The sequence below is a fragment of the Lactuca saligna genome, chromosome 4, assembly GCF_052625555.1.
Source record: "Lactuca saligna cultivar CGN05327 chromosome 4, ASM5262555v1, whole genome shotgun sequence".
In the NCBI taxonomy this organism is placed as follows: domain Eukaryota; kingdom Viridiplantae; phylum Streptophyta; class Magnoliopsida; order Asterales; family Asteraceae; genus Lactuca; species Lactuca saligna.
The window spans coordinates 152,507,680-152,521,470 of NC_136420.1; the positions used below are offsets into that span (position 1 = coordinate 152,507,680).

At 38.5% G+C, this 13,791-nt stretch overlaps 2 long non-coding RNA genes across 2 annotated transcripts; both read left to right on the top strand.

The window, feature by feature from the left end:
• The first annotated feature begins 1,026 nt into the window (after positions 1–1,026).
• Positions 1,027–1,642, top strand: LOC145038868 (uncharacterized). Its single transcript, XR_013679605.1, has 3 exons — positions 1,027–1,124; positions 1,227–1,302; positions 1,584–1,642. It is a non-coding gene; the product is annotated as an uncharacterized LOC145038868 (long non-coding RNA).
• Positions 1,643–2,621: 979 nt separating this feature from the next.
• On the top strand, positions 2,622–2,986 carry LOC145038869 (uncharacterized). The gene is made up of 3 exons (XR_013679606.1): positions 2,622–2,640; positions 2,730–2,817; positions 2,904–2,986. It is a non-coding gene; the product is annotated as an uncharacterized LOC145038869 (long non-coding RNA).
• The last annotated feature ends 10,805 nt before the right edge of the window (positions 2,987–13,791 follow it).

Below are 13,791 nucleotides of genomic sequence, written 5' to 3' on the forward strand. Positions count from 1 at the left end.
TCCTCCATCCATGTCCCTCCTTTCTGTCTATCTCTAACAGACCACTGCAACATCACATTCACTTCTCCTGGCATGCGACTGCGACTCCCAAAAGATTTAGTGTTATGCTCGATGCTTCTCAACAAAATCGATCGAGGTGTCGGCGCTCCTATCTCATAGAGATTTAGGGATTTCTTGGTTCAAGGTATCGAATCTCAGATATCAACGACTTTTTTTGATGACCCGATCAGATAAAGACGTTTGATGAACTAAATTTGTGTATCTGACTCGGAAAGCTTAATCTAATCGGGTAAGATGGAAAAAATCGACTGACTGAGAAAGGAGGAAGAAAGGGAGAAGGGTTTCCATTTATACCCTTGCCCTACCAAAGGAAGAAATCAGCGACTCCATCGTTTCTTCTCCTACTTCAACGCCAATTTTCTTCTCCTGCAACAACCAATCGTCGACGACCCTCTTCTCATCTGTTCCAATTTTTTGAAGTCTCCTTCCCCTTCTCATTAGGTACGCTTCTTCCTTTTTCCTCTTCTCATCAGGTCCGATTTTTTGATAATATATAGGTTTTTATTTATGATTTTTCTGTTGAACATGTATGGTTCTTCATTGAATTCTGAAAATTTCTCAAAGAATTTAGGCCCTGTGTTCAATTTCATCATATTTCTTTTGTTTTAGACTTGTGCTCAATTTCAAGGAGGGAGAGAAACCTGCGATATTTGTTGCTCTTATTTTCTTGATTTGCACTTAGGAACCATTGGTGTTACCAGATAGCAGGTTACCATGTTCTGCTGTTAAACTTTTCACCATTCCTAATGAATTAAAGAATACTAAGAATAAATGACAGTATCCGTAAGGTCGGGGTGTCACATATAAAATATCAGGATATGAAAGTCACATAACTTATTCTCTCTGCAACAAATGAAAAAGCACCAGTCAAATATATATATATATATATATATATATATATATATATATATATATATATATATAAGAATCAGTATAGAATATTAATGCGGGAGTGTTTGTAGCTTTTTGGGTGTGCATATCTTGGACCATTTGGGCATTTCTACCACTTATTGTTGGATAAGTTGTTCAAGGGCAAAAAAGACACGACAACAGTTGCCAAAAACGTATCCTAAGAACCTTTGATAATAAGGATAACAATGGAAATTTACAATCTTACAACTGAATTATATGACACCTAATTCGCGATTTGATCTATATATTTGTAGGTGTTGCTTGAACAAGTGACATCTTCTCCATGGAACAACTTGATTTTTATGCTTTACTATGGGCTTGTTATCGAGGGTAAGGTCTTTTTGGTTCCTTGTTTGAATAAATATGTTGACTATAATTATTTTAGTAGATAAACGATTATGAATTGGTTTAATGCTAATGGGGGTGTTTGGATGTATGATTTGAAAGTTATTATTTTGTTTTGAAAAATAACAAAATCATGAGTAATGATAGAAATAAGTTTTTCTATATAATCTGTAAATAAGTTTTCTTGCATTTAACCTTTTTAAAGTTGATATCATTTTTCAACTTTAAAGTCATATAATAATTTATGGTCATGTATATATATGCAGGAAGATCATGGATCCAAGTGAAATCTAAAATCAAGAAGGAATACCCCACAGTACAATACACAGCTGCCATGGCTTTGCCACCTTTATCTATTCAAGGTGATTTGGGAGTTGTTTCTGCTGCTGGAGTTAGATATGCATATCCACTCCTAAAATCATTTGCAAAAATGGGACCTCAAGGTGTTCTTGGTGCCACAAAGCTTTTACGCCCTTTTTCAGAAATAGTTGATTCATTGGGACTCAAAGATCCTTTCATTAGAAATTGGGTGGATCTTTTGTCTTTCTTACTTGCTGGAGTGAAATCCGATGGTGTTCTTTCAGCAGAAATGGTACATAATCATATCATACATTAAAAAGTTTCTTTTAAGGTAGTTTTACTTTTTGGTATGATGGAATTGAGGAAGGAATGGAATGGGCTATTCCATTACCACATGTCCTCATCCATTCCATTCCAACCAAACAGAATCCATTCTATTCCTTCATATTTTATAGTTCTCTAAATGTCTAATCTTTTGCCTGTATATATATCCACATATTTGCAGATTTATATGTTTGCAGAATGGTATAAACCAGGTTGTAGTTTAGAATACCCTGTTGGTGGAACTGGAGCACTTGTTGAGGCTCTTGTTCTCAGATTTTCCTTCTGATAAACTTCCAAAAATGTCAGAACCTTCACAACTTATGACAGAAAATACACGTTCTGATCTTTATGTTGCACTCCCTGTTCTCAGTCAAGGAAAGAAATGGGTCTTACTATACAGGTAAAATTTCATCTTCATCATATTTTCAGTTTCACATTATTCTTGAATCTTGATATATCATTATCTTTTTTATATGTTAGTACATGGAGGCATGGCATATCTCTTTCAACCTTATATAGAAGAAGCAATCTTTGCCATGGGTTAAGTCTACTGGTAATGTCTTGTCTTCGTTTCTCTATATGTTGACAAAAGACTTTTCTACCCTTTTTCACTATGATGAGTAAATACTATACAGGGATCGAATGATACATTTGTGTTTACAAATACACCAGGGCATCCTGTTATATATCGCCCCACAGGTACTGCATTTTCTTGATAATATATAAAAAAATCTTTTATAATTTTAATATTTATTTGGGATTTATTATGTTAATTGTGCATTTATTAGGGGTGAATCGGTATTTTACTCTTTGTTCAACTGAGTATTTAGCGCTTGGTGGGGGAAATCATTTTGCATTGTATCTCGATAGTGACTTGTAAGAGTGTTGCACTTGCATCATTCCTATTTTTCTTTTTGAGGGATAATATGGTAATTTGGCAATTTGCATATTTTTTTCCCCAGATTGAATGGGTCAAGTTTGGCCTCAGAAACTTATGGTAACTCTTGTTTGTCACACACCCAAGAATTTGAAGTGAAGGAAATTGAGGTGCTTTCTCTCACTTATTTTTGCAAAAATTACATTTTTGGTCCTCGAGTATGGCTGATTTTGTTCAATTTGGGTCCTACAAAATTCTCTTGCAAATTTGATCGTTATTTGAGGTTTTTGTAACGTTTTTACTCTTCGTTCCAAGTAAAATGAGTTGGGACTAAAATTGAAAAGATCAGCAATTGACAACCTTTCTCTGTGTTCAATGCTTTAGCTGTGTTTGCTCTAAGGGAGATCAACTTATCACAAGTAAGTTACTGTTTCACCCTTTTATTTAATATTTTTGTGATTGAATGAAAGTCTTAATGAAAGTAATTGACAACCTTTCTCTGTAAATGATGTTGTGATTGTGGGAGAGGTGTTGTGTTTTTCTCTGTTGCTAGGTAACCTTCTCAACAACAACATTCTACTTAAGCAGGTGAGTAATCAAGATTAAGGGAGACTTGTAATCATGTTTGACATTCCTTTCCAGTAAGAAAAAGAGTTGTATGATTATTTGTTAGTTTTATAGGAATGTATAACCCATGTTAGCAATGTTTTATTTTTGTTTAACATTTGAATGATTCTTTGTATGGCATTACAATTTGTGTAATTTATTTTATTTTTTGAGTATGAAATTTTATTTTATATTATGCAATGGATTGTATTTTTTGTATATGGTATTTTATTTCTATTATGAGAAATTAAATGCAAATTTAATTTAAAAATTAATAAATATATAAATTTATTTTTTTTAAACATTTAAATTTACGATACGCAAAAATGTGTGTCATCTTCATTTATAACATGGCCTTTCTTGACAGGGGCTTTCTTGATACGCATTGCGTGTCATTAACACGCGCGTCGTAAGGTTATGACACGCTAATGCGTGTCATCTTCCTTTATGACAGGGCCTTCCTTGATACGCATTGCGTATTGTAAACGCGCGTCGTAAATGAGTGTCGTAAATGAGCGTCGTAAATGCGCGTCGTCTCTCTTTATGACAGGGCCTTCCTTGACACGCATTTGCGCGTCGTCTGAGCCTTTTACGACACGCAATGAGCGTCGTAAAAGGCCTTTTTTCTTGTAGTGGTCGAGTTTTGGAGCTTTTTACCCTTCCTCCTCTCTCTCATATGTTGGATAAGGTGTCTAAGTCCATAACTTATTTGGTATATACTTGACCCGACCGGCATGGTCCATTTGGGTTGCATCTCATCCAAACTATTATGGATAATTTTGTGAGAGTTATACACATATGTTTATTAATATATTATAAGTTATAATATATTAATATGAAGTTACATTATTTAATTAGTTTTAGTCTTAAATTAATTATGAACTAATTTAGAGATTAAAAGGAAGACTAATTAGATTATGGGCTATTTGTTTTATATAGTGTGGGCTAATACTCATTTGTTAATGGGCTAGGCTTATGTGGAAGTCCATGGATGATCCATGGAGCTTTTAACCCATGGATCCTTGGAAAGGAAAAGACATGGGTTATTAGGGTTTCACCCTAACCATGCACACTATATAAGCATGCTTATGGAGCATGAAATGGAGCCTAAGGAAAAACTAGTGAACTAGTGTGTGTGTGTGCATGTGTGTGGCCGAAAATACAAGAGTGTGTATACTCTCTCAAAGTTTTCAAGAGTTTGTGGTGTTTTGTGATTCCATTTGAGGCATTCACATTATTGGTGCTTGGCCCTCAAACTCCTTAGAACCAAACTCATCAAAAGGTATGTAATCTCTTCTAACTCTTTTATGTTGAAATGTTCCCCATGCCATGTTAGATAGGTTATAAACCTTGGAAAATTTATTATTTTGCATGTATTTAGACAAACATAGATCCAAGGTTAATTAGGGTTGCATGCACACTTAGGAAGTGTTAGATTGCTCAAAACCCAACAGTGGTATCAGAGCCTAGGCTTGCTTGTTTGATACTTGATGCAAAATAGTGAAAAAAGTAGAAATCGTTGCTGTCTGCATGATGGACTCGCCGAGTCCATGGGGGGGACTCGACGAGTCCAAGGCAAACTTCAACCTACTCGTCGAGTAGGTTCATGCACTCGACGAGTAGGATCGAAAGAGTGCAGTTTTTCGACTTTTGCTGCTGGAAATGGACTAGAAACATTACCCTAAACTGTTGTGGTGTTATAAAACTTATTTTAGTTGGTGTAATGGTTGTTCTAATCCATTTACAATAGCATATATCAAAATTCCATGATTTTATGTGTTCATATAATTCTTGAAATTTTTGATGATCATGTTCATGTTCTTATGAATTTAGAAAATGATAGGAATTATTTGCTGAATTGTTTAGAATTAATTCTTGATCATTTATGTGTTTTAATGGGGTCCATAATTTGTCCTCAAGTTATGGATTTCCAAAGGTCACCTTTATTTAACACACACTTAAAACACATAAGTTACATGAAAATGAAGAGTCTTCATTTTTATGAACCTTTTAATTCATAAGTTATGAAATGAAGAGTTTTGCATAGTTACAAAACTTGCCCTCAAGTTTTGGAATATGTAAAGTTTCACACACTTTAATAAACTTTAATTCCAACCCTTAGAGTTTTAATAGTTAAAATTCAACCCTTATACTATTTATAACATTAATGGTTAATTATTATATATATGTATAAGAATAAGTGGTTTTACTGTTAGTAGGCCTCATTCACGAAGCCGGTCTATAAGGTGGGTATAAGGTTGTTGCCTATAAAATGGCGACTTAATGGGTGTCCATTCTCACCCACCGCTTGCTTGATCGGTGGAGGGTTGTTAGCCGAACGGGTAGAACAATGACTTTAAATCCTCATTAAAAGTATAATGAATATTATAAAGTAACTAAACTCTTTTAATTCCCAATCTTAGTTACCTTAGGAAAATGTGAACATGGTGCTAGTCCATGGAATTCACACTTTGTACCTTACCAAGTCGTTGGTGGAGCGTGTGTGGTTAACCGGCACACTAACTAGGACTAGTAAGGATCACGAAGGGTGACTTAATGTTTGTCATAGATCAATGGAGCATGTGTGGTTAACCGGAACATTGATTAGGTGATAATATTAAGGGTACCAAGTGAATTAGCATGGTTATTCACACCTTGTTTTGTGATCCTCGGCATCCCAGTCACAAAACTTGAAGGGCACAATCGAGATTGAAACATGCCATTGAAAAGTTCAATGAATCTCAAAAGAATCTAGGAATTTCAAATCCAATTAAACCTAATAAATCATTTCGTTTTCATGGTGGAAATTGGTGAATCGTCATTCACCTACCTTTCAAATATATTATTACTTAGATTACGGCATCCCTCTTCTAAGTGTAATATATTGTGATTGGATCCTAGCCTTAATATTACATTTGGGTGTCTTATTAAGGATTCTATATATCTAATCTAAACTTACTCTCTTCTTTCAGATGTCTTCCAAAACTAATGCTTCGGGCTCTAACCCAACTGGTTCTTTCTCTCTCATGAATCTTTGTGGGAGGGTCATCTTTGATGGTTCCAATTTCATGGATTGGATTAGGAACAGCAGGATGGTTACTCGTTATGAGGACAAAGAATATGTCCTCGATAAGGAGTTAAAAGAACTTGATGAGTCTACTGCTACTCCTGAGGAGATCGCTGAATTCAGGACTCATGAGAGAGATGCTACTAAGGTGGCATGTATCATGATGGCCACGATGACAGTAGAGCTCCAAAAGTCATATGAAGATTTCTACCCTTTTGAGATGCACCAAGACCTGATGGAAAGGTACCATCAGAGTGCTCGTCAGGAGCGGAATGAAATAATCTCCTCCATAATAACTACCCGCATGAAGGACGGTGAATCCGTCACGGCCCACATGCAAAAGATGCAAAGGTATGTGGACCGTTTGCTGAAGCTGAATGTTAGCATCCCTGAGGAGTTGGCAATTGACATCATTTTGCACTCCTTGCCTTCTTGTTATGATCATTTTAGAATGACATATCATATGAACAAGGAGGAAGTTACTCTCAGCAAGCTTCAAGGACTCTTGAAGACCGCGGAATCCGGTCTTAAGGGTAAAGCGGTTGTTACCTCTACTACTCCTACTCCAACATCTACCCCTGTTTTGGCTATTGGGCAAGGCAAAGGGAAGAAGAGGAAGCACCCTTCGAAGGTTACCAAGGGAAAGTCTCTTGAAGGCTCCTCATCAAAGACCAAGAGCGGTTATGTCACTCCTTCTGCCATTCCCAAGGATGCTGAATGCTTTTATTGCCATGAAAAGGCACACTGGAAGCGAAACTGCCCTAAGTACTCTCAGGATCTAAAGGATGGGAAAGTGAAACTCACCTATGCAGGTATTTACACTATATTGTCTAATTAATCAACATATTCTAACTCTTGGGTGCTTGATACAGGATGTGGTATTCACATATGTTCTAATTTGCAGGGCCTAAGAAAAAGTGAGAATGTGGAGCACGGGAAGATAAACTTGATCATGGGGAATAGGAAGGCTTCACCTGTTTCCAAGATTGGAGTTTATACTTTGTTGCTGAATAATGGGTTAAAGTTAGATTTGAATAAATGTGTGTACTCGTCTGAAATGGCGAGGAATATTATTTCTTTTCATGCTTTGTACAAACAAGGTTTTACCTTTTCGTTTGATAATGAATGCGGTGGTATTAATGCTTTCTTTAAAAATGTGTTTTATTTTAAAGCATTACCTTGTGATGGTGTGTATGAAACTGTGTCGATTGTAGACAACTTAGGAAATAATGTGTTGTATATTGACTCTTCTACTAGCCTAGATAAAGCATCATTGTGGCATTGTCGTCTTGGACATGTAAACAAGAAACGCATAGGCCAACTCCAAAAGAGTGAAGTCTTGGAATCATTTGACCTTAAATCGGATGATAGTTGTGAATCTTGTCTACTTGGAAAGATGACAAAATCACCCTTCACTGGAACTTGTGAAAGGGGTGAGGGTTTGTTGGACCTAATACATACCGATGTATGTGGGCCATTCAAAACCGCCACAAGGGATGCTAATCGGCATTATGTGACTTTTATTGATGATTTTAGTAGATATGGGTATGTCTACTTAATCAAACATAAGTCAGAAAGCTTTGAAAGGATAAAGGAATTTAAACAGGAAGTAGAAAATCAATTGGGCAGGAACATTAAGATGCTTCAATCCGATCGAGGTGGTGAGTATCTTAGTACCGAGTTCCTTGACTATCTTAAGGAGTGTGGGATTGTCTCACAATTGACTCCTCCCAGGACACCACAGCTGAATGGTGTGGCTGAGAGGCGTAATCGAACCTTGTTGGACATGGTTCGCTCTATGATGAGTCGAGTTTCGTTACCAATCTCTTTTTGGGGGTATACCTTAGAGACTGCCGCCCATATCCTTAATCTAGTCCCTACAAAGAAGGTTACCAAAACACCTCATGAGATGTGGACTGGGAAGGTTCCCAATTTGGACCACATCAAGATTTGGGGTTGCGAAGCTTTTGTGAGGCGTGAAACTCATGATAAGCTTGAACCCCGAAGTAAAAGGTGTATTTTCATCGGCTACCCACAGAAATCCTTTGGTTACCTCTTCTACAGACCCAGTGAGAATGTGGTCTTTGTAGCAAGAAGAGGGGTCTTTTGCCAGAAAGAATTTATAAGCCAAGGAGACAGTGGGAGGCAAATTGATCTTGAAGAAATTCAAGAATCAATTGGTGAAGGAACCTCAAACACTAGCAATCAACCTGAGGAGGAAACTTCTGTTGATCCAGCTGACGAGTTTGTACCTCCGAGGCGTTCCACACGGGTTAGGAACACACCTTCGTTTTATTATGGCTTTCATATTACTACGGAAGGTGATACGTTTATCAGTGATAGTACATTGGTAAATTTGGATGAACCTAGCAGTGTTAAGGAAGCCATGGCAGGCCCGGAGTCTGCTAAATGGAAGGAGGCTATGGACAGCGAGATACATTCCATGTATGACAATCAAGTTTGGAACGTGGCTTCTCGAGAAGCGAAGATGAGTCTTGTGTGTATGTCAGAGCTGGTGGGAGTATAGTTAGCTTCTTGGTACTGTATGTGGATGACATACTACTTATAGGAAATGACATCCCAACCTTGCAGGAGGTTAAGTCCTGGCTTGGGAAGTGCTTTGCTATGAAGGACCTAGGGGAGGCTGCCTATATCCTAGGGATAAGGATATTAAGAGAAAGGAGTAGAAGACTAATTGGACTTAGTCAGAGTATCTAATTGAATAAGGTGTTGAAAAGGTTCAACATGGAGAATTCCAAGAAAGGAGATTTACCGATCCAAAGCAATACCAAACTGAGTAAGACTCAGAGTCCGAGTATAGAGGCAGAGATAGCTGAGATGAGCCAATTACCATATGCTTCCGCAGTTGGCTCGATCATGTATGCTATGACTTGTACCCGCCCTGATGTGGCATTTGCTTTGAGCATGGTCAGCAGGTATCAGGGGAACCCTGACAAGGCTCATTGGACTGCGGTAAAGAACATTCTCAAGTACCTGCGGAGGACTAAGGATTGGGTCCTTACCCTTGGTGGGAGTGATGACTTGAGAGTATTAGGGTATAGTGATGCTAGTTTTCAGACTAATAGGGATAATTTCCGCTCTCAGTCAGGCTGGATCTTTACCTTAAATGGAGGGGAAATCTCTTGGAAGAGTTCCAAGCAGGAGACGGTGGCTGATTCGACTTGTGAATCAAAGTATATAGCAGCGAGTGAAGCAGCGAAGGAGGTGATATGGCTAAAGAACTTCATCGGAGACCTTGGAGTTGTACCAGCTATTAAGGAACCTATGGAGATTTTCTGTGACAACAATAGTGCGGTTGCCTTAGCCAAGGAACCAAGAGATCATGGCAGATCCCGACACATTGACAGAAAATATCACTTCATACGACACAAGATTGATGAAGGACTCCTTGTGGCAAGGAGGATATCGTCGGATGAGAATCCTGCAGATCCCCTTACGAAGGGACTGACGAGGGTTAAGCATTATCAGCATGCGAGACGCATCGGGCTGAGGGACGATATTAGTTTTACAGATTAGATAGTTTTCCTGAAACTTGTAAAATGTAATCGACGTTTGATGATGAATAAAATTTGTGATTTATTTATGAGTAAAGTGTTACTATCATTGTCAATTATTTACTATTGTTTCAGTTTTGCATGTTTTGACTTCCAGAATAATTAATTTATTCAAACCTCCACAATCGATCATACGTCGGAAGTAGGTATGAATCAAGATTGTCATGAATTGGGTTTGTAGATGGCTAAAGGTGTTTAGACATGGCAATGGTTGCTGCAACATTCATGAGTACTCATAAGTTATGAGTATTGGTATAAACCCACGCTCACTTGTATCACTTCATGGAATTTATCTCGAGTGATCGTGAGACGATAATATCATATAAATCTTCAAACCTAGAGATATGAGTTGTTACCTATGAGTTGGTTGTGCATTGATTGCACGTAAACGCATCAGTAACTTGATGTTATAAAACGTGCCTTTGTGTACAATTCAATAAGTATTAGAACAAGCATATGAGTTGAAGTTTATCTGTTCCTTCTAGAAATAGAAGCGATATCTGGGCCCCTCGATGATTTTGTGTTGATCTATGTACCGGGCCCGGTCAGAACTAAACCGATGTGTTTAGTAAAGTTCTTCATCAAACAAATCGGAAAATCGAGAAACAACTGCCAGACAATAAGCAAGACATAGTTCCATGTGTTTGTCCGGCTGATATCATGAGAACAGAGGATTATGTGATCACTTGTCTTAAAATGGCGCTTCATAGTTCGACGGAGTTTTCGAGAGCTACGATTGCTGGTTGGTTCCTGAAGTTATATAGGCAAATACAGTTATTAGACTTATCCAAGTGGGAGTCTGTTGGATAAGGTGTCTAAGTCCATAACTTATTTGGTATATACTTGACCCGACCGGCATGGTCCATTTGGGTTGCATCTCATCCAAACTATTATGGATAATTTTGTGAGAGTTATACACATATGTTTATTAATATATTATAAGTTATAATATATTAATATGAAGTTACATTATTTAATTAGTTTTAGTCTTAAATTAATTATGAACTAATTTAGAGATTAAAAGGAAGACTAATTAGATTATGGGCTATTTGTTTTATATAGTGTGGGCTAATACTCATTTGTTAATGGGCTAGGCTTATGTGGAAGTCCATGGATGATCCATGGAGCTTTTAACCCATGGATCCTTGGAAAGGAAAAGACATGGGTTATTAGGGTTTCACCCTAACCATGCACACTATATAAGCATGCTTATGGAGCATGAAATGGAGCCTAAGGAAAAACTAGTGAACTAGTGTGTGTGTGTGCATGTGTGTGGCCGAAAATACAAGAGTGTGTATACTCTCTCAAAGTTTTCCAAGAGTTTGTGGTGTTTTGTGATTCCATTTGAGGCATTCACACTATTGGTGCTTGGCCCTCAAACTCCTTAGAACCAAACTCATCAAAAGGTATGTAATCTCTTCTAACTCTTTTATGTTGAATTGTTCCCCATGCCATGTTAGATAGGTTATAAACCTTGGAAAATTTATTATTTTGCATGTATTTAGACAAACATAGATCCAAGGTTTATTAGGGTTGCATGCACACTTAGGAAGTGTTTGATTGCTCAAAACCCAACATCATATTCATCCTCTCACTCAAGTGTGTTTGTGAGCCATTAGAGGTACTACACTTGTGGTACTTGCTTTCAAGAGCTAAGGAAATTCAAGGAACTAGTTGTTATTACTATATAACAACAAAAGGTATGTATTCTATTCTTATTTGTGAATTTTGAAAATTATAGATGCATGTTAGGTTTCTTTTTGTGTTCATAAAGTTGTATGTCTAATAGTGAAAATGTAACACCCCTAATCCAGCAACACCAAGAAAGGAAAAGAAAACCTTAAATTAAGGAAGGGACTCATCGAGTAGATGGAGTGACTCGAAGAGTAGGAGCACGGATAGTGTCGCGAGTTAAGTGACCTACTCGACGAGTCAGAGGAATGACTCGGCGAGTTGGCCAGGTTTTGGGAAAACCCTAAATTTGGGCCTTGTACCTTATTTAAAGAACATTACAGCCTCTCTTCAGCCTCCATGATACTCCCTCAAGTCCAGAACGAAACCCTGGTGCCTTCCATGTGTTGTAAACCATTTTTGAGAGTTCTTAAGTGTTCTTGAAGCTTTGAAGAAGAAGAAGGAGTTGGAGGAGGAGGTGTTGTAGATCTAGAAATCTTATCTTGTCCTCATCATTTTCTGGTAATCAAGTTCTCATCTTGACCTTTACTTTGATAGATCTCTTCTTTGTCAGTTTTGGAGGTTTTTGGTCCAAGAACCCTAGCATGTGAGGAATTGACGTCCCAAAGGATTATGTCTTTAGATCTAGAACCATTGAGGGTTGTTATGGCATAAAGGTGCAAGCTTTATGCCATAGGATACCCAATGCAAGCTTATGGGATGTTGTTTTGGCCTTTCTAGCCCAAAAGGCCCATGTATGGAGGAAAAAGGCAGGATCTTTGCATGGTTGTAAGGTGGTTGGGTCCTGATTTGTCTATGGGTGCTTGAGTTTGGGGTATGGTGGCTTGTAGACCAAGATCTATTTCCTTAAGACTTAGGGTTTGCATGGAAACCCATTAACTGAGGATATTAATGGGTAAAGTTGGAAACTTTACCCTCAAGAGGTCGTTTCCAGTTAGTATTTGGAGTTTTAGTCTTGGATCTGGAATGGAAGGGATTAATTCATTAAGTTAGCCCAACAGATAGAGAAACTCGACGAGTCCAGGGAGAACTCGACGAGTTAGAGCGGGTTATCCCGAGTTGAGTCGTGTTAGAACTGGGCGAGTAAGAGAATGACTCGACGAGTTGACTCGGTTTATCACGAGTTAGATCAGTGAGGGAACTCGGCGAATCAAGGGAGAACTCGACGAGTTGGTTCGCGATTTTAGGATTATGAGCTTGAGAACTCAGTGAGTTGATGGAGCAACTTGGCGAGTCCAGTAAGCTAAAAGTGTTGACTTTGATCGTGGACTGTTGACATTGACTTTGACCAGAGTTTGACCTAGTTTGACTTTTGGAGGACATTTTGGGACTAAGTGTTATGTTGGTATTGGTAGCTCGGGGAGCTAGAGGAGCAGCAGTTTGGGGAATTGTCGGATAGCAGCCAGAGGGTTATCAGCAGAGTTCAACAGTGCATGTGAGTTTCCCTTTGTGTGAATGGGTCTATGACCACAATGCCGACCCATGTAGTTGTGAGTAGGAAGACCCGGGGGTTAGCCCTAGGCACTGTTTGCTAGTATGATATTCAGGACCAAGGTCCAATGTCGGGCTGGTGCCCAAGGAATGGTTTGCATGATAGAGTATACTTGTTGTCTGTGTGATACTTACAAATGTGCCTAGTAGGGAGGTGAGTGTGGGCGAGGTCCCGTATCTCACCAGTAGCAAAGTATGGATGGGGTTCCATATCTCATCAATAGCCAAGCAGGGGCGAGGCCCAAGTTAGGAAAGGAGCGACTGTGGGCTGAGCCTATATCTCACTATCAGCAGGAGTGTGGAAGGGGTTCCATGACTCATCAGTAACAGGACAGGGGCAAGGCCTAAGACAAGCGAGGCCTTAGTACAACAATGCAATAGAGTAGTTATGGTTTATGTGTTATGCGATATGTTATATGTTTGTATATGTTTAGCGGGAAGGGCCCAAAGACAGGAGGGGCCTAAGAGAAACAAATATGTTCACCGAGCGGGGCTCGAAGCCAGGTGGGGCCTAGAGCAGGCGGGGCCTGTTGTAGCGGGCG